The sequence below is a fragment of the Marmota monax genome, unplaced genomic scaffold (assembly GCF_021218885.2).
Source record: "Marmota monax isolate L192 unplaced genomic scaffold, Marmota_monax_Labrador192_F-V1.1 WCK01_AAM20220418_F8-fsc00012, whole genome shotgun sequence".
NCBI lineage: Eukaryota > Metazoa > Chordata > Mammalia > Rodentia > Sciuridae > Marmota > Marmota monax.
In genome coordinates this window covers 14521004-14542461 of record NW_026695227.1, presented here as the reverse complement: position 1 = coordinate 14542461, position 21458 = coordinate 14521004, and the positions used below count along the sequence as shown (strand labels likewise).

General features: G+C 35.6%; 1 protein-coding gene across 2 annotated transcripts in view; it reads right to left on the bottom strand.

The window, feature by feature from the left end:
• The window catches only part of Stk38l (serine/threonine kinase 38 like), a 75633-nt gene that overhangs the window by 28493 nt on the left and 25682 nt on the right, over window positions 1–21458 (bottom strand). The window contains exon 2 of one of the 2 annotated variants that reach the window (XM_046436215.2): window positions 18508–18577. The exons of the other annotated variant lie outside the window; for it this stretch is intronic. The gene's annotated coding sequence lies outside the window, so the exon portion shown is untranslated. The remainder of the gene's footprint in view (window positions 1–18507; window positions 18578–21458) is intronic. 2 annotated transcript variants of the gene reach the window in all.

The window sequence follows — 21458 nt, the reverse complement described above, 5'->3', positions numbered from 1 at the left end:
CCCCTAAATCTGCCACCTACCCTTCAATACCCACCATGCCTCAATTACATGAAAATACAGGCTCCTGGATGTGAACCTGAATTGAATAAGATTCCAGGGACGACAGAATGAACCTAAAGATCTTTCATGTTCCTTAATGTCTAGCAAGTCAAGTGTAGATTCAAAGTAAATAATTTAAACATGGAAAACTCCAGGTTCCATTTTTGTCTTATGGGTTTATACTTAATGCACTGCTTGAGCTTTTCACTGTCTGAAATTAAATCCATTGATGTTATAAATTTGTTCCTCTGAAGACTATTTTAATTCTTTTTATAGCAAAAAGATGATTGTATCTTTCATGGCACCTCATTGACTATAGCAAGTCAAATAAGCTTAATTAGCTTAACATGAAAAAAAAGCCAGTATATCAGGATCTTTATGATATTTTATTCATTGACTTCCCCATTTTCTCTCCTGAGGACTTACAGTGGCACTTCTCATTTTGTCCTTATAACAGCCCTCTAAGTAGGAAACTGAAGCTTGGAAAAAGTCTCAAAGGTAGTAGGCTACCTAGAAGCACCTCTGGGCAAGAACTTTCCCTGAAGCATTTTTGAATAGTCCCTACGATACCATTGTATCTGACATACCATGGACATTAATGAATGAATAAGACAACCTATCAAATGAGGAATGAGGGAAAAATTATAGAGTTAGCAAAAAGTAATGCAGTCTATGAAGTATGGCTAATAAGCAACTGTGGAAAAAGAAATTACTAAACCTTGGAGTCAGAAATTCAGAGATCTAATTGCAGCCTTCCTGTTAATTTATCATAAGGCCTTATTCATAGCACCAGAACACTTCGAATTCAAATCCCTTTCCCCTCAGTCAGGGATATAACATTTGCTCTACCTAGTTCACAGACTAGTCTAAGGCCCTCCAAGATAATATACAGGAAATACATAGGAAAGCCACAATGGCTAATATAAATTCAAAATAGGTTACCTTTTTAAAAATTTGTTAAATTCTTTAACAATGATGAGTATTATTTTTAAAGCAATAAAAAAATTAAACTTAAGAATTATCATGGCCAAGTGATTTTTAAGGACTAAGCTGTTCTCACTGAATGCTCTGTAAGTCAATGCTGCAAGACTGTTTTCAGAAATCTCAGAATCATTAGGCTTACGTTCTCTGTTTCAAGATCAGATGTAGAAAAGTCAAAAGAAGGAAAAGAGGAACAGGAATATTACATAGCAAGCATCTCCCAAATTATGTTTGTTGCTGGGATTTGGGGATGAGAGGAGGAAAATAGACTGGAAATATAGGAATTAAAGTAAATTTAAGAAACAGATTATACAAAATTAAACAAGTTGCTTATTATAAAGACTTCCCAGCATCTTTAATATGCCAACATGAACCCTAAATCCTCAAAAGAGGGATAGGTATATAATTTGCAGTAGTATTCCAGAGAACTTTGGACATATAAAATGTAGGTTCATAGACACTGCTCTTCACACACTTTAATAAACAAGTTCTACTACTTTTTCAACAAACTAAGAGCAATACCTAAAAGATCTGCTTTCTGATTTGCTCTGCCTCTTCTAGCAGGCAGGTACTTGTGAACAGGGAAATCTCCAGAAGATGGACCTCTGGTAAGAGAATTTTCAAAGTGGTTTGTTTGCCTATTCCTAGAAGGAAAAAACAGTCAAGATCCAACTATAATTGTTCAAAGCTTATGTATTCCTTTCAAAAAGTTAAAAGTAAAAAATAAACAAAATCTTTTATAATGCTTCTTGAAGAAAATATAAAGAAATAACACATCAGTTATAGAATTATATGATTCAGAAGTAATGCTTATGGAACTCAGAAAAAAAGATGTATGGTGAACTCAAGATATAGCCCTGGAGGGAGTTGGCTGGCTGGCTGCCAAAGGGCCTTGTAGAACAGGCTGCCCTGCTCAGTCTGCCAAGGTGCAAGGTCTAATCTTCAGCTGACAGTGTCTCACATCAAACTAACTCTGGCAACTACTTTATCCTAACCAAGTTCACAAAAGGTGGATATACAAGACAGACCAGTAATTTACTGTTTTATACAATAAGAAATCAAGTAACAAGGGGAACATCTTGTTGCAAATGCACCCTATTCTCTAGGCAAGCTAGATGTAAAGCCTGCATTATGATATGAAGATTGCTTTCAGAAGATAGCTTGGTGAGCATGGCATCCAAACAAAGGGAACTGTTGTTCAATTTAAATATTTAATGGCATCAGGATATGGTGGAATATTAAAAAAAAAAAAATAGACTGGTTACTATCTTGCCCAGGGCCCCCTGACCACTGGAGGAAATGGGCGTTATTAACCTGGGTTTCCCAAAATATAGCAGAAATGTGTAAATCAGAGGCTGGCTGGCATATGACTGAGCAAAACTGATGTAGGATAGAAAAGAAATACAAGATAGCTAGAAAGGAGACAAAAGGAGGACAAGGAAATATAACTTTAATCTTCAAGTCTTATGAGAAAGTTCCACATACCTTCACTCCCAACCCAGTGCTCCCTCCCAGGCCTGGAACTCCCAAGTTTCTGAGAAATCTATAAATCTTCACTCACAATCTTACAGTTACTGGAAGTTCACCCACTTATGAAAATTGCTCTGCACACTGTAAATGAGCTCACTAATGTATGCATTTTTAAAACAGATTAAACAAAATCTACAATAAAGAGTACTTTCTCCAAAACCTATGATATAGCATACTTTCCCAATGTTATCTATTGATCACAACAGAGAAGATGTCAACCTACGGATCTTGAGAATAGCCAGATCACCATGAACTATCTGATGATCAACCGACAGAGGTCATCCCCATACTCTCCTATGCCCACCCTTTACCAAGTTTCCTTAAAAGAAGAGCCTAAAAACCCCAAAGGCATCTCATTCTTGAAATGAACCACATTCTCCCTTAAATATGTCTCTGCTTTCCTAAATAAATCTATTTGCCTCTGAGCTGTCCTTAAATTCATTTCTATGATATACCCCACCAATCCTGACTTGAGGTTCCCTGTCTCCAGGAATTCCTCAGACTTGTCCACTTGTCCCTTACAAAGCCTTTATAGACATTTTTATGGAATTCCCTAATACTTTTTAGTTTCAAACAACAGGACTTGTCTGCATTAACAGTACAGAAATAAATGAGACCATTTTTAGATAAATATTTCTAAACCTGATGTCTTTATAAAAGTAAACAGAAGATGGGGTTTCTTGCATCCTAAGACTCCAAAATCCAGAAGTAGATGTCAAGCCATGAAACAGTACTTTAAGACACTAATTGAATCATGATTAATATCTTCCTTCCATTTTTGTTACATATACATGAAAGCAATTATCAGAGCAAAATCTATATCTATTCATCTTTGTAATGAAAGCATATGGGGAACATACTGAGCACCCAGTAAGCATTCTGTAAATGATGTAATTCAACAAATTTTAAATTATATATGTATTTTATACATAGTAATCTCACTTAGGTCAAACCCTATAGAATCATTTGATATTGTGTTATAACCATCAGAAACAAGCAGATTTGCAGAAAAAGCCAGTGTTTCATCCTTAGTTTTGATTACTCAGTATCTTTTTGGAGATTAGCTTTAAAAAATAAGAAAAAAAATTTCCTTTTAACCAAAACCAAATAGACTTTTATTTTTTAAATCTGACAAAACTGTGTAGTGCTCAAATTATTTCTTAGTATAATCTACTATGACTGGCACTTGTTATATTGCAAATTCATTCCTCTAATGGATTTAACACTGTTCTTTGTCTTTTATTAAAGCCCTTTCTTTAGCTAGAAAAAGAACAGGATGCAATTTGCAAGTCTAGAATTCCTGGATGATAAAAACAACACTAGGTGCCCTTAAATTTCCTGTCCACATGTTTTCTCCAGACTCCCCTATTCATTAAGGGAGACACTACCAATAGTTTAGCCCAACATTCCTTAGTTTATCAAGCCTGGGGAAAGGAGATAACAAATCTGGCACTCAGGCCACCTATAAATAGATGTGGTCTCTCCAACCATTTACCATCAAACTTCTAAAAGGGGAAAACAACTGCCTTACCTGACTGGTAAAAGGTAGTTTTCACATACTGCCTTTCAAAAGAGAGTATGCTTAATGCTACTACCTTATTGCCTTGTAGTATAAAAATCTTCCTAAAATTCATAACTTGCAATCATCATGCCTGAAGGATATGGACAGTAGGCCCCAGGGAACCCAGGGAAAGTCCTTCTCTGTAACTGTTCCCCTACCCGCCCTCTGGCTGTGTGTGTGGGGAGATGTCTGTGGTAAATTGGAGCTATTGTCATTGTAGTGGGATAAAATCGGCCTCCGACAGGAGAGAAGGCAGGAAGGGAAAATGGGGAGAGCAGAGTCACCTGGCCCTTACCAACAGCTGAACTGGCTTTCCCCAGTACCACAGGCCCCAGGAAGCTTCCCTTACATACAATTCCCCTACAGGCCTCCTGCCCCACCCTAAATGAGACCACCACCAGCAGCAGACAAAATTCCTCCTATGACCTGGCCCAGCTAAACCCTACAAAACCTAGAACCTTTGCAGCCCAGCACCATTTTTCCCTCTCAAAAATGTGCCCTTCTGTTGCTTAATTAAACACCGCTGATCCATTGAGGTCTGAAAGCAAAAAATAACCGAAATGGGGACAGACCTAGATGGATCAGTGATGCCTTTGAGAGAAAATGGCAACTGATTACAACGGGAGTCTGATTTTTATAGGGTTTAAGTGAGACTTGAATCATAGCAGAATGTGTTAGTTGGGCAGTCAGGGAGAGCAGTTGTGAAAGTCCAAAGCCCATTGTTTTCCTTCTCTCCCCAGACCTATTATCCTCCTTTCTCCCTGGGGGTGGTTGTTCCCCTTTTTCTGGGTGGGTTGTTGTTTTCCAAATCCTTCAAGGTCAGACTCCATTCCTTTTTCTTTTTGTATTCTCTTTCATTTGCTTTCAATGCCCAAGGCTACCAATCCTTAGACTGGACACTGTATATGCTGGGTTCCCTAATGACTGAGCAGCCAGAGCCTCTTTTTTCTTTGAGGAGGAGCTTGAAGAACAAGAAATTCACAGTCTTGTATTATTATAATAATAACTTACTTGTATTATTCCAACCAATGTTCATTGCAGATCTATCCTAAGTGCTAGCACTGTGCAAAGTAGTGAGAGTATGAGATAGAGAAAATATAGTTCCCGCCCTGACACAAAGCAGGAAGAAATCAGCTCTTTAAGGGAAAGTATAGGCAAAGTTTTAATAATAGAAGAAGATGCTTAAACTCAATCTTGTGGGGGAGGGGACTGTAGAAAGAGTTGACTAGTCAGCTGGACTCTGCAGAGGAGGTGCTGGACACACATTTGCATGTACAGAACAGACTGAGTATATTTGTTTGAAATGGCAGAAGATCAAGGTAGAAATGCAGATAAGGGTATGATAAAGTATTTTTTGGCCATGTTAAAAAATTACCCTAAGCATAAGTGGGAGTTACTCAAGACTTTTAATTAAATGAAAAAAGCCAATTAAGCAGTTACAGTATTTACCCAAGTATCAAGAACTTTTCTGAGAAGGTTACCAGTTTTAATGTAATAGTTCCAACCAGTCTTAAGATCTTATCTGATTTGCTCTCTGGATGGATTATGCTAGGAGAGTAAGAATGGCAAAAAGGCTAGGAATACACTAGAGGAGTGTAAACAGGGTTAGAGGCCTCAATAATGAGAGTTGTCAGGGCTTACAAACAGGTTGTTCACAGTCATATTTTGTTTGGCTTACGCTGTGATTTAGAAATTGAAAGATTTCATATAAAAATTTTTCCTCTTGAAAAATCAGAACTGTCAACAATGAGCTAACGCATTGTTGACAGTTCTGATTCTTACATCTATACAACTATAAAGATAGCTGAACTCATAAACAGTGGGCGTCTTTAAAATATCACATCCCACCAGGGTGCGACTTGCTCCTTCATGTTTCCTTCACTCATTTTAGTACCTGCCTGCTGCTAATCAGAATTTCAGAATGCAACCCTTGGTTTAGTACAGGCCAATGAGGGCCTACATTAAGCAGTAGAGAAAAGCTATGTTGAGGGGTGAGGGAAACCAGAGTGAGTATCTCAATGTTGCTTGTAAAAGAGGAATTACTCAAAGGTAAAAACAACACAACAGTGGGAAAAGCATCAATTTATAAGGCACAAATGTGATTTAAGACATCTTTATTTTATTCATATGTACAATTTTTATATCTAGAAATTTATAGAATTTATAGACATGAATTTACTAGCCTAAGGAAAGTTTTGGAGAGCATGAGTGTAACAGAGAAAGAGATAGTGATATTCTAGAGAATTCTACGTTACCAGAGTTAACCTATGGCTCTGAACTGAAGAGTTTGGATGAATGAGACGAACAAAGACAATACCTAATACAACCCAAAGAACTATACTTCCCTTTGCCTTGTCAGCAAAGCCATGCTTCCCTGGGCTTCCAATATCCCAACACTGTGAAATTTCCTCTAAATTTTTCATTTGTTTTAAATAATATGGCCAGTGGAAATTAAGACTAATTACTTTTTTTTAAATAAAGAGTAAAATTAAACTGAGTGAATACAAAGCACATGCCTGTATTCCCAGTGACCTGAGAATTAAGGCAAGAGCAAGTTCAAAGCCAACCTCAGCAACTTGGCAAAACCCTGTCTCAAAATAAAAAGTAAGGGATATAGCTCAGTGGTACAGTACCCCTGGGTTCAATCCCCAGTACTCCCCAAAAGAAGTTAAATTTAAAATTTATGCTTGAAAATGTTAATTTTAAAGATGACATTTAGAAAGGGAGAAATAACCCTATTCACAAAAGTAGCAAGGAGGAAGAGATGAAAAACGACACCTTAACTATGTTCAGAATAACCTTGGCAGACAGACGCCTGTAATCCCACCAGGCTGAGAGGCTAAGGCAGTAGTAGTGAGTTCAAGATCAGCCTCAGCAACTTAGAGAGGCCCTAAGCAACTCAGCAAGACCCTGTCTCTAAATAAAATATAAAAAAGGCCGAGATATGTGACTCAGTGGTTAAGTGCCCCTGGGTTAAATCCCTGGTACCAAAAAAACACAAAAAACAAAAAAAGAATAATATTGATGCCATGTATAACTAAGAAGAACAAATTTTTGAGAGTGTTGATCCTTTATGAGGAAAACTAACCATAGATTATGGAAGAAAGAGAAGAATTATTCAATGAATGGTATTAAAACAACTGGGCATCTATTTGGAAAGGAAAAAAAAATCAAGACAGATATTCAGATGTTCATTTCACTCTAAAAGGCAAAATAAATTTCAAGTGGTTCAAAAGGTGAACAGAAAGATAAACGGGTAGATAGAAGGAAGAAAAGGAAGGAGAAAAGGTGGGAGGAAATAAAAGAAATTAAATGTCAAAAAATTATAAGAAAATATAGATGAAAAAATATTGGATATCTGAAAGTGAAAGAACTTTTTAAAAAGAAAGTCATCACAATGAAAAATAGAGTTAGTATCCTTACACAAAAATTTGGAATATACTAATCAAACAAGATGAAAAGACAGTAATTTTGGGGAAAACACTAAAATAACAGTGTATTTTACATAAACATACTAGTTAGTATACATTCAAAAAACAAATTTCTTATTATGTATAAAGTTCATACAGAGATTTTTAAAAAATCAAAGCTGTAAAGAGACAACAAAGACCAAATAATAAGTGGGAAAATATCTGATCAACAATAAATAAAAATAGCTTAAGAATATATGAAAAATGTTCAATATTACTAATAAATTAAAGACAAGGAAACTTTAAAAGAATGCAGTATGTTCCCTATATCAAAGTAGCCACAACTTGCTCTTTAGGTGGGGTCCCATGTCATTAGACACTTTTCTGGTGCATCATCTGTGCTTGTGTTAAATGGTAGAATGTAACCTTTTCTGTCAACAAGCAAAATGACATGTTTTATCTTTTGACATAATAATTCTATCTTTAGGACTTTATCTTAAGGAAATAATCAAAATTGCAGCAAAGATTTGTATAAGGTTATCTTTTCTAAATTAAAGCAGCATTTAAAATAATAAACCACCAAACCACTTAAAACAAAGTTGTTTGAAATTAGTTAAAATGATTGATGGAATTAAGACAGCATAGTAAAGACTACTGAAGAAACCCCCCCCCCCCCAAAAAAAAAAAAAATTAACAACATGACAATTAATGTTAGGTTAATAAGCAGGATTCCCAATGTTCTATCCTTAGAGACAAAATAATCTCAACTGCCTAAAAGGGGGTGGCGTTTATAGAGTGAAATTATGAATAGTTTAAATTTTGTCCTTCATGATTTTTTCAATTTTCTCACATTCTCATATCATAATAAGCAAAAAACCATTTTTACAATCAGGAAAAAAAAAACTAAGAATGTTGGAAAGAGGGTGCTGGAGGTGGGGTGGTAAAAAGGAATCAATTTGCACTCTTCAGCACACAGAAGTAGGTTTACAGTATACTTGAATTTTTTCCTATGAACCAAATTCTTAGAGGTGGTTTAGTGAAGGATTATGAAGAGTTAGATGTCATGGAAAAACTAAAGACAAACAAGACTAATAAGGGGAATTTTGAAAAAAGTTTTTCAATCATAGCTTAGACTCATTTTAGGAAATAGTTTCATAATGGCTTGCATCTGTGCATATATATATAATGGCTGTCTATTCTCCTGATGATTTGAAAGGCCCATATCAAAAACAAAAAGTAAGGCAACACAAATCTTAACTAAATAACCTTCAAATATTATTTAGGCAAGAGAAATCCTCCTCCAAAATATGTGAAGAGGATAAAACACTAAATTTTAAAAAGTCACCCAACCTTCTTACTCCCTCTGCCAACACTAGTTCAGCCCAAAATGCAGACTTTGTGCTAAAAGATGAAGGCTGGTGTGACCAGAAAACAACCAATGAATGGACAAGGCAGGAGAATGAAGAGTGGTGAGAGGTGGTGTGACATCCTGGTAAAGGGAAGGGAGGAGCAAGCTTGGGAAGCAGCCGGGAGGGATGAATCACCCAGTAGCCAGACTATAAAAAGCTTGGTCATCTTTAACATTTGCTTTTCATTCTCTTAAAAGTAAACTTCTAATACAATGACACATTTGCATAAAAGTAAGGATGTAAAACATATACTTCTCAAGTAAACACATGATATTACTTTCAAATATAAAGTCATATTTTAATTTCCCATTCATTCAAAGCTTCTACATCATCGAATAACTTTGGAAGACACTTTTGTGCACTTCTCAGTTGTACCAACTTCTTAACTTTATTAAAATTATTCTATCGTTGTTTTGCTCTTCCTTTTAAATGAAAACTACTCCCTGAAAGAGATCAAACTAAGTTAAAAACTTAAGAGCCAGAAGCAGCAGTTCTTTGGGGAGGGGGAGCAAAAATTAGACAAGACTAAAATTAGAACATGATATCATCAAGTTTATAGTTTTAAGACCTAAGTAGCTATGGGTTACTTTTAGCTATTTTGAATCACTTAAACTCTCCCAAGAGACTTTTTTGACCATCACAAGTGACCAAAGAAATTGCTTCCAACTAAAAGCAGACAAACCATGTTACTCATCAGTCTCAGATATTGTGTTAAGCATTCAGATCACTTGACTTCTGCAACCCTGAGAAAAATCCAGAAGGTATCCACTTCATTAAGACAGCAGAACACAAAAAAACTTCAAGACAGAAAAAACAACAACAACAAAAAACCCTTTTAACTACTCATGACCTTTGTCATTAATAACTGAAAAACTTAAAACGTAAAAAACCTAAGCATTGAACAGGACCATATCACTTTGGTGGCTTGTGATCCTTAGAACACAATTCTGGATTATTTAGAAAACAAATATAGGAAGAAAAAAATACCTAAAATGGAATAAAAAGTAAATTGTATAGCTGGTTGTCATCAAGGATATCCTGTCATTCAACAAAGTACTTTGGCAAACCCTCCCATAAATCACTTTATGTGTTCAATTCTGTTTTGCATTTTTCTAGACTCTACTACAGGTCTAAGACGGCAAACTCAGTTTACCATGGGGCAAAACTGTGAGCATCATGGAACTTGAAAATTAACTGTGACTGCAGAAGATGGTCATCTTTAAGTAATGTAGAAACTAATTTAACTGTCATTAAGTGACAGAGACTATGCTATGTAGTCCATCTCCCTCAATTTATAGAGATGAAACCCACAAACACTTGGATATTTAATGGAAAAGACTGGACTAGAATAGGTCACTTGACCTTCCAGTGAAGCTTCCACTTTGGCTGGAGAGAGTATAATGTGGTGGTGATACTGTACTAACCCTGCCTGCAGAGAGGCTATATCTCAGACCACTACCACCCAGGGTTATGTCTCAGGTTCCAGTACTTATTAGCTCTAACAGATGTTCAAGTCTAACACCAAGTCACTACTTCCTATCTTACATTTACAGATCTGTGGATCAAATAACTACTTTCTGTATCCTTGTTCAGAAAACTGAAGAATGACATTTTTACCTCAAACTTTCTGGAAATTAAAATATGACTATAGGTTTCTGGAAAGCTATTTTGAATACGGAAGCTGGTCATATTAAATGATGTGGATTTAGCTTGAGATCCTACCTCTGTCTATAATTACCTCCTTAAAAAAGGGTGCTCCAAGGTGGGGTTCTCAAAATCTTATGCACTATATGGGGAACATGGGCACTCTCTGACCAGAACATCCAAGCATAAGGGTAAAACTAAGTGTACGTATACTCAGATCTCTGGAACTACCATACTGATTTGGAAAAAAAGAGATTTCTAAAATGTAAAAGTAAAATGTTTCATGTGAAAACATCCAGACATTTATACATTGCAAAGTGAAAGTGACCTCACGATCCTATCTCCCATAATATCCGGTTTTAACTAAGTGAGAGACTGGAGTTAGACTGCCTTGATTTAAATTCTGGTTCTATCACTTCCCAACTGTGAGAACTGTCAGGGTCTCATGTCCTTATCTACAAAACAGAGATAATGATAGCATGTGAAAATTAATAACTATTGTTTATTAAGCACTTTATAAAACATAGGTATTGTTCCAAGCACTTGAAATACATTAGTTAATTTTAATAAAATGACTGATGTTTTTTAAGTACTCAGAATCATGCCTGAGACTCAGTCAAATGCTCATTAAACATTAACTATTGCTATGCCTTATAAAACTAATGCATAGATCAACACACACAACAGTTTTATTAATGAGCTCAAATAAATTATTCTGTAATTTGCTTTTTCCCTTGTGATCTTGTAGATAACCTTTGATATTAATCTATATTAATACATATAGATTCATTCTTATAGGTGGCACATAGTAATAATATTTTCTAACATATAATGACTCATTTTGTGCTAGACTCTGGGCTTTACATATTATCATCTCACTTAACCCTCATACTAACCCTAAAAAAAGTATGCCATTTATTATTCCCATTCAAAGAGGAAAGTAAGACTTGGCTGTATTAAGTTACCTGTGTAAGATCATACAGTTAGATGAAGTGGCAGGATTTGAACTTAGGGTCCTCTGAAATTAAGCCACCATGGCATACTGCACCTTCCATAGGTTTTTATACCAATGTCCACTAACAGATATTCAGATGGTTTCCATTTTGGGGGGTATTTATAGCCATGCTTCAGTAAATATATTGGATCACAGATTATGTGCCCCCCCTTTTTAAATTTCCTTATACTCTTCCAGATGTACAATTACTGAATCAAAAGACATTCACATTTAAAAATTTGATATACACTGCCAAAATCCTTTCCAGAGAAAGTACCAATTGACCATATAGAGTTATATGACAGAGTCAATCCTAGACATTGCCTATCCTTTTAAACTTTGCCAGTCTGATAAGTTAAAAAGAATATCTTTGCCTTCATGCTTAAGGTCCTGGATTTAGTTCCCAGCACCACCAAAAAACCAAAATACACCAAAAATAAAACAGAACACCTGGGGGCTGGGGATGTGGCTCAAGCGGTAGCGCGCTCGCCTGGCATGCGTGCGGCCCGGGTTCGATCCTCAGCACCACACACAAAGATGTTGTGTCCGCCGAGAACTAAAAAAAAATAAATATTAAAACTCTCTCTCTCTCTCTCTCTCTCTCTTTCTCCTCTCTCTCTCTCTAAAAAAAAAAGAACACCTTACTTTTGCTTATACATTTCTTTGACTAAATGAATTAAACATGATGATTTTAAATAGTTATTTATTTTCTTATAAGCCTGCCTGATTTAACTCTTTTGCCTGCTTCTGCATTATAAAATCCATTTATTTTTAAGAGTCAGACCATATTTCAACAATAGAGCTCACAGTTCTTTTTAAATAACTGAAATCATACCATAATGCCAATATTTAAGTCACTTCAATTTATAAAGCATAAATAAAAAGAGTATGTTTCAGCTCATGCAGGAACTATAGTTATTACTATTATTAGAAGAGGTGCTTTCCTATAAATCAATACTACTTTCATACAACTCAAAGGTTGAGAATGTAAGTAGAAATAGTTTCCAAACTGAGATTTTCTGTTATTCAGATGTAATGTGAAAACTTCACTGTTTATTTAAATCCTTTGTTAAAACAATGACAATTTTCTTTTCAACAGAAAATGTCCCAGCTTTGATCATGCTCCTCTGGAAATCAAATAAGCACTGTTCTTAATCATTTTGGGGACTGGGGATGTAAAAGAAAGAAGGAAAAAAAAAGGAAGAAAGGAAGAATGATGAACATTAATTAATGACTACCATTTATTAAGCACCTTGTCCATGCTCAACAGCGCTATATGCATTATCTCAATCTTCATGACCACATGAGGTAGGTACTACTTCTCCAGAGGCCTCTCAACTAGAAAGTGGCAGACAACTGGGATTTGAACCTTTCTTGATTCTAAAGCTATGATAACCACTAGGCATACTAATATATAACCATACTCACTCAGTTAAACAAAGCTAAGGCCAAAAATAAACCTGTAATTTCCTAAAGGCAACTCCAGAGAATTGCCTTATTTATTCTTGGTACATCTTACACGACTGTATAATTCGTGATTAAAAAAAAAGAATTAACTCATCTCTCCTAACACAGTAACACAAAGTTGTGTTACTACTCCTTCCACTCAATCTGTCCTCTTGCACAAATAGCTCTAAAAACTTCATAAAGAACTTTGATAAACAGGAATCTCTGCAATTATTTCAGATTTTTAAAATATATATTTGTGCATGATGTCCTCATTGACTTACCTAGGAAACAGGCAAAAAGTATCAGAATGCTTCCTACATGAGCAGGAAGATTAACCAACCAGAATCCTGGCAAAGATGCCATCAGCTGGGAGTTAGGGGTGAAGTCCAGGACTGAGGCTGCATCTATATAGGTTCCCAAGAACCCGGAAATAGCCTCAGAAAGCCAAAAAGGGAAAGTTCCTCTGGTACTTTCTACTAGTGGCAACAAAAGAGTTTCTCTTATCCATGTGGCAACTTGTAGTTAGAAAGTTCCTAAATCTAATTCTCTCCCACTGAAATTCAAACTCATTGATTTTTCTCATATTCTCCATAAAAATGAAAATCTTTACTGCAGCAAGTAACTTGCTCAAGTTCTCCCAGCAAGTAAGACAAAGGTAGCTGAAACCTGTACCTTCTTCAAGATAGCTTTCTTTGATTCTCTCTCATCACACTGCCAAAAGTTCTTAAACTTGCATTTTGCTAAGTTCTTTATAATAAACCTTATTTTTCTTTTTTTCCATTATAAAATTTGAGGAAAAACTACAACCCCAAGGTTTCATAAAACTCCCGGGAAATACAGTACATGCGTGCCTGTAATCCCAGAATCTGGAGGTGGGGAGTGGGGGCAGGAGGATTGTGAGTTCAAAGCCAGCCTCAGCAAAAGCAAGGTACTAAGCAACTCAGTGAGATCCTGTCTCAAAATACAAAAAAGGGCTGGGGCTGGGGATTAGTAGTTGAGTGCCCCGAGTTCAATCCCTGGTACCACCCTCACCCCCCAAAAAAGAATATTGCAAACATTTAAAAAAAATTTTTTTTTTAACACAATACCTTTATTTTTATGTGGTGCTGAGGATTGAACCCGGGCCCCACCTGTGCTAGGCAAGCGCTCTACGGCTGAGCCACAATCCCAGCCCAACATTTTTAAACTGAGAAGAAAAAAAAAAAGCTATCCTAAGACTTAGAAGTCTAAGTATGAGCAATTAGACCTTTTTCATTTCAAATAATCCATTTTGAGACTACTGTGTGGTCCATTAATATTATCCATTTATTATCACAGTTAAACCCAACTATTTTCATAGTTATATTTTGTCATCTGGTTGTGAAGACCCTCCTTCTAGCCCCTCTTAAAATTCATATGAATTTTAGAACCTGCTTATAAATTAAGTTTTTAAATATTCTTGGGATTTTTATTTGGTGTCATTTTTTTTTCTTTCTTTCTTTTTTCTGGGTAAACTGGGAATTGGACCCAGGAGCATTCTACCACTGAGCCACATTCCCAGACCTTTTTATTTTTTGAGACAGGGTCTAAGTTGCCCTGGTTGGCCTTGAACGTGTGATCTTACTGTCTCAGTCTCCTGAGTAGCTGGGATTACAAGCATGTGCCACAAAGCTCAGCTGGTATCATCTTTTGAAAAGAGAAAAAGCATAGTTTAAAACATCCCATTCTAGTTTTAGTCTTAGGCTGATGTGCAAAAATATTCTGCCACCAGGAGGACAAATATCCAATTTGAAGGTTACAGTTAAATTCCATTTAAAAAGTTGCATCCAAACTGATAATATCTTATTATTGATTACAGAAAATAAGATATTAAAAATCCCATGAGACTGTATTTACAGGACATTTAGGCTTTCAGGATGACCAGAGATAGGTAAAGTTAGAGAAACTAGTTAAGCTAATAGTTCCCCTGGCTTTAGGCAAGGCTGACCAAATAATTACACCATGGTATCTGTCATGTACTGCACACTATGTTAGTAGAATGGGACCTGGATAATAAAATAAGATATGAGCACTCTAAGAGGTCATCATATTGTTGAAATAAAGTAAGACTTGTCCATACAATTAGTACAAAAATAATCAGCAGGGTAGGCCTTTCTGATATAAGCAGGGCTTTAGAACTGAAATATCAGGGAGGACTACAGTGCTCCAAAAAAACTAATAAAATCAGGTAAATCAGCTCTAGCTTAACTAAATGCTAGAGGTTACTAGAAATTTACTGTCAGCTCTTTATAAAACCTGTTTTATAAAGCAAAGCTGGGGTATACTAATGGCATTCTAATCAAAGCACAGAGATCTTATAAGCAGATCTTGCAGCAGCTGGTTATGCTTGATCATACCCATAAACTGTGCCCATCACTATTAATTACATTAATATTTTGTGGCTCATAGACTATTCCATACTGGAACCTGATCCTGCTCTCCAAACATGACTTGAAAAGTCCCTACTCCTTAAAACTTACATCCACAGAAACTGCACCCAGTTTCCTGACATCACGGAAATTTACTGATCCACTCAGAAGACCTAGTATGTAGGCCCATTTATTTGTGGAAAGAGGTAGTTCTTTCCAAAATTACTGACTCAGAAATTTTTACAGGCATTGGGTCTGTTTTTTAAAAAAAGGGAAAAAAAAATTTTTTTTTTTTAAGTTGAATAAACAGGATGAGCACTGTATCTCTTTCCAAGGAGCAAAAACTAATGCTAAACATAGCTGGGGAAATTGCTCAGAAGGAACCAGGGTGGAAACCTGCTTTTAAAATTTTAAATTATATGCAAACTCTACAGTTATTTACTTTTTAAAAATGTAGTCTTTTAATTGACATATAAAATTGTACATATTCATGAGATACCATGTGAATGTTTTGACACATGTATATATTGTGTAATGTTCAAATCAGGATAGTCATTTACTTTTTAAAGCATTACTAGATAAATGCAAAGCAGACATCTCCATTACTTCTCTGCCAGTGTGACACTGCAGAAAACATGACTCAGGAGGACAGAAAGCTCTTACTTCTTCAGATACTTTCTTTGCAGATGGACAGAATTCTTACCTATGAGTTGGTTTTAAAGTCAGTTTCATTAAAACCAGGAAATAAAGACTATTTAACCCTCTGAGGTTCCTTTCTGTCTTCTTTCTTTGTTTAAACTTTTTAAAGGTTGTTACTGATGCTTTAAACAGAGAACATAGGAAGTGTTCAGGTTTCATACACATTTCAGGACTCTTCTAATGAAATACATTGTAAATAATTTAAAAACACTATACTTCACACCCTATAGCTTTGTATTAAGTGAAACAGAATATGGTGGGTTGGGGTATTTTTAGAAGTCAGATAAATACTCTGTTATATAGTTCCCTAAATAATTTCAAAAGTTATGAAGATAAAATGAAGGGTAAAACTGCTTTATAAAAGAAAAGGCACTATTCAACATAAGGATATACCTGCATTTAAACAATAAAAATTCTACATTCAGGATACTAACTATTTCTGTGGAGGAAGGGGGGAAAAGAAAGGATTACCAAAGCATCACAAGTCTACCTGTGATCTTTTGTTACTTAAATAAAATCCAAGGCAAAGAAGGTAAAATATCAATACTTGACAAAGTTGCACAGTGGACATACATGAATGTTCCTTATATTTTAGTCTATGTACGTGTGCAATTCATAATTAAAATTTTAACCATAAACTTATAATGTCATTTAAAGAAATTAAAAATAACAAAGATTCCAAGGAATTTTTAAGTTTTTTTTCCTAGATTTTTATTTACTGTGGTGCTAGATTGAACCCAGGGTCTCATACAAGTGCTCATCCACTGAGCTACATTCCCAGCCCTTTTAAAATTTTGAGACAAGGTCTCACTAAATTGTCCTGGCCTTAAATTTACTGTCCTCCTACCTCAGCCTCCTGAGTACCTGAGATTACAGGTCTGTATCATGGAGCGTAGCTGGGTAAATATTTTTTAAAGCTACTCAACTTTATATATAGAAGTATTATGACTACCCAGAATGCTAGAGAGATTCATATTTGGATGACTAATAACACATCCTATACATACTAAAATATTTCCAGATGAAATACTATAACATCAAGATTTGCCACAAAACAACACAAGATATACAAGATATACAAGTCCCCTTTTAGCTATAATATGATTGTTGGGTTTATAAAACTGATCTATGGATATTGTATAGTACACTTGAGAAATGGGTTACTAATCATACACTGTGAACACAAGGGAATATCTTTAATCCCTATCTATCTATCTATCTATCTATTAATTTATTTGACAAACATTTAGAGAATGCACACTATATGCCAGGGAGTGTAACATGTGGGTAGAATATAACGTTAAATGACAAATGACGCTGAATCTCCGTCTTCAAGATCCAGTCTAATCATGGGAGACAAATGTATAAACAAATGAGAATATAAGTATGATGATAGAAACGATGGAGTTGAAAATACCAAAAGGACTTCATAATGCATGAAAGCAGGGAACTATAAATAATTTTATATGCAGAAGGGAGAGAAAAAGTGGCAGTAGATGGGACTAGATAGGAAAGTTGGGATCAGTTTAAGAACATGAATGTGATGCAAGGAATTTGAATAGATCTAAAAAAGTGATAAAGGCAGCATTTCATAGAATTTAAGTCTGGAAATGATGTGATCCATTTACATTTTAGATGAACTGCTGATGGAGAAAAATAGATTTGTTGGTGCTGTCAGTGTTTGAAGAACAGAGAAAGTGGAGGAAGAGGGGAAAGGAGTTTACCTAGTAGTTAAGAGATAAACTAAATTGGCCCAGCAGGCTATGATGAGGGAGAAACAGTGGAGATTTCTGAGCTCCTTTTACAGCATTTTCTTGGGTTTGGGAAAAGATTGTTAACTGAGTATTTAACTATTAATATACAATAAAGGTAATAAACTCCTTCAAAGTAATAAAGAAAATATTTTAGAAATGCAGATTTTAGGTACTCTACTATAATTACTGCCCCCACCCATTCAGGGTAACACTGAAATCCTAGCATTATCCAGGGATTATAAGTTTCAAGGACAACACCTAACATACAGTCAGTGCTTAATGAATGAGGGTCATATGCTGAATGTGACAAATTCATAAATACACGAAACAGGACGTGTTCTCTCTGGTCACTGTCACATGGTATAGGTGGTAAATTCCCTTTTTCTGGCCTATCAGTAGTGACCAAAAGCACAAGCAAGGAAAAAAGCAGATTTTTTTTGTATATTTCTATAATCTTTGCAGTCTCAGCAATGATTTTGACCATCATTTCTTAAAACAATGTGGAAAATTAATTTCTTGTTTAGATTTATAATACTCCCCACATATACACCATAAAAGATGATACATTTTTTTCCTTACCAATTATATAGTATCTTTTATTTGAGTCTTAAAAAAGATTTCTTAAGGAAATATCAGAAAGAACCACTCACTCAGTTCTAGGTGCCATGAACTTCATGAACTTTTGTTTCAATTTTTATAAAATGACAGCAATAATTTTTCCTGAAAAAAAAAAACATTATCTTTATTTGAATTAGATACAAAGTTAAACTCAGAAAGGCAGATCATTTAGACAATGCCCTGGTATTAATGACAATTTATGAAACTAGAAAACTGCCTGGGCTGGAGTCAGTGGTGGAGTCCTTGCCTATCATGTGTGAGGCACTGGGATTGATTCTCAGTATCACAGACAGATAGATAAATAAATAGATAGATAGATAGATAGACAGACAGACAGACAGACAGATAGATAGATAGATAAAGGTATTGTGTCCATTTACAGCTAAAAAATTTTTCAAAAAAGAAAACTGTCTAGGGACTGGGATCGTGACTCAGTGGTAGAACGCTCGCCTAGTATGTGTGAGGCCCTGGGTTTGATCCTCAGCTAATAAATGTGTGTGTGTGTGTGTGTGTGTGTGTGTGTGTGTGTATAAAGAAAAATGTCTTTCTTTAACTTCTTATATTTCTAGGTTTTCTCAGCAGTAAAGTTGTGGTATACCAAACATCAAAACCTGGAAATCTGATCATTCTATTCCATAACTTCATTAAAACTTAATAGCATTCCAAATGCTATTGACATTAATAATATATAATTAATAACAATTAACCAAACATTAATTATGTGCCAGCTAATATACTTAATACTTTATATACATAATCTCATTTGATTTTTTTTTTTTTGGTATGGGGATTGATCTCAGGGGCGCTTAACCACTGACCCACAACTCCAGCCTCCCCCGCCCCCAACTTTTTTTATTGATTTTTAAAAAATATATGACTGTGGAATGAATTACACTTCATATTACATATATAGAGCACAATTTTTCATATCTCTGGTTGTATACAAAGTATATTCACACCAATTTGTGTCTTCATACATGTACTTTGGATAATAATGCCCATCACTGCTAACCCCCTGCCCCGTCCCTTCCCCTCCCACCCCTCTGCCCTGTCTAGAGTTTGTCTATTCCTCCCATGTTTCCCCTTCCTACCCCACTATGAATCAGTCTCCTTATATCAGAGAAAACATTCGGCATTTGGTTTTTTGGTATTGGCTAAATTCACTTAGCATTATCTTCTCCAGCTCCATCCATTTACCTGCAAGTGCCATAATTTTATTCTCTTTTATTGCTGAGAAATATTCCATTGTGTATATATGCCACATTTTTTTAATCCATTCATCTACTGAAGGGCATCTAGGTTGGTTCCACAGTTTAGCTGTTGTGAATTGTGCTGCTATAAACATTGATGTGACTGTGTCCCTGTAGTATGCTGTTTTTAAGTCCTTTGGGTGTAGACCGAGGAGAGGGACAGCTGGGTCAAACGGTGGTTCATTCCCAGTTTTCAAAGGAATCTCCATACTGTTTTCCGTATTGGCTGCACCAATTTACAGTCCCACCAGTAATGTATGAGTGTACCTTTTTCTTCCATATCCTCGTCAACACTTAAAGTTGTTTGTCTTTGTAATAACTGCCATTCTGACAGGAGTGAGATGAAATCTTAAAGTAATTTTGATTTGCATTTCTCTAATTGCTAGAGATGATGAACCTTTTTTCATATATTTGTTGATTGATTGTACATCTTCTTCTGAGAAGTGTCTGTTCAGTTCCTTGGCCCATTTATTGATTGGGTTATTTTTTTTTTTTTTTGGTGCTTAGCTTTTTGAGTTCTTTATATACCCTAGAGAGTAGTGCTCTATCTGATGTGTGAGGGGGAAAGATTTGCTCCCAAGGTGTAGGTTCTCTATTCACCTCACAGATTGTGTTTTTTTTGTTTTGTTTTTTTGCTGAGAAGAAACTTTTTAGTTTGAATCCATCCCATTTACCCCATTTATTGATTCTTGATTTTAATTCTTGTGCTAGAGGAGTCATTATTTTTTCAATATTTTTTAGTTGTAGTTGGACACCATACCTTTATTTTATTTATTTGTTTTTATGTGGTGCTAGGATCGAACTCAGGACCTCGCATGCCCTAGGCGAGGGCTCTACCGCTGAGCTATAACCCCAGCCCTCTCCAGCCCTTTTCTGCATTTTATTTAGAGACAGGGTTTTACTGAGTTGCTTAGGGTGTCACTAAGTATCTGAGGCTAGTTTTGAACTGGTGACCCTCCTGTCTCAGCCTCCCAAACTGCTGGGATTATAGGCACGCCATCTCATTTGATTTTGATCCTCAGATTAGCCCTAAGAGGTGGTACATAATGTTACTACCATGCTGCAATAGAAAACACTGGTACTCAAGGGAGATTTGTATCTTATCCAATTTATACAACCAAAGACTCATTAGCTCAGGACTCTTCCCCACCATTCAGTACCTACTCCTCCCAAACTATGTAAGATAGGCAGACAGGCATTATCATCACTATTTTAAAGTTTAAAATCTGAGGCTCAGAAAGCTAACAAAATTTGCCTAAGGTAACACATTTAGAAATCGAGCTACCAGGAGACTCCTAATCCAGGACCCCTCCCTCTCGACTTCTAATGAAAGAAATCAAAATTGATCCACAGGGATCATCAGAATAGAAAATCTTCACCCTTTTTTAAAAGAAAAAAAGATAAATACACACAATAAAGAAAAGAAAACAGTGAAACACAAATAGCTTTGTCAACACAGCATAAAAGTCATGAAGGGATTTTTTTCGTTTTTTTGTTTGTTTTAACTAAGTTTCTTTTTGACACATCAAGATCACCTTTAACTCAAATCCTAAAGGTAGCTAGTGAAATCATGCTAATGTAATCACACATTTCAGCTTTCTAATCTGTTGAGTTTATTTTTGCTTTCCTAATATTTCTAGATATATATCTTTTACAGTCAACAATGAGCTTCCGAAATTTTCAGCATATATCAGAGACTTGGGAAAAGTTAAAGAGCAGTTTTCTGCCACCAA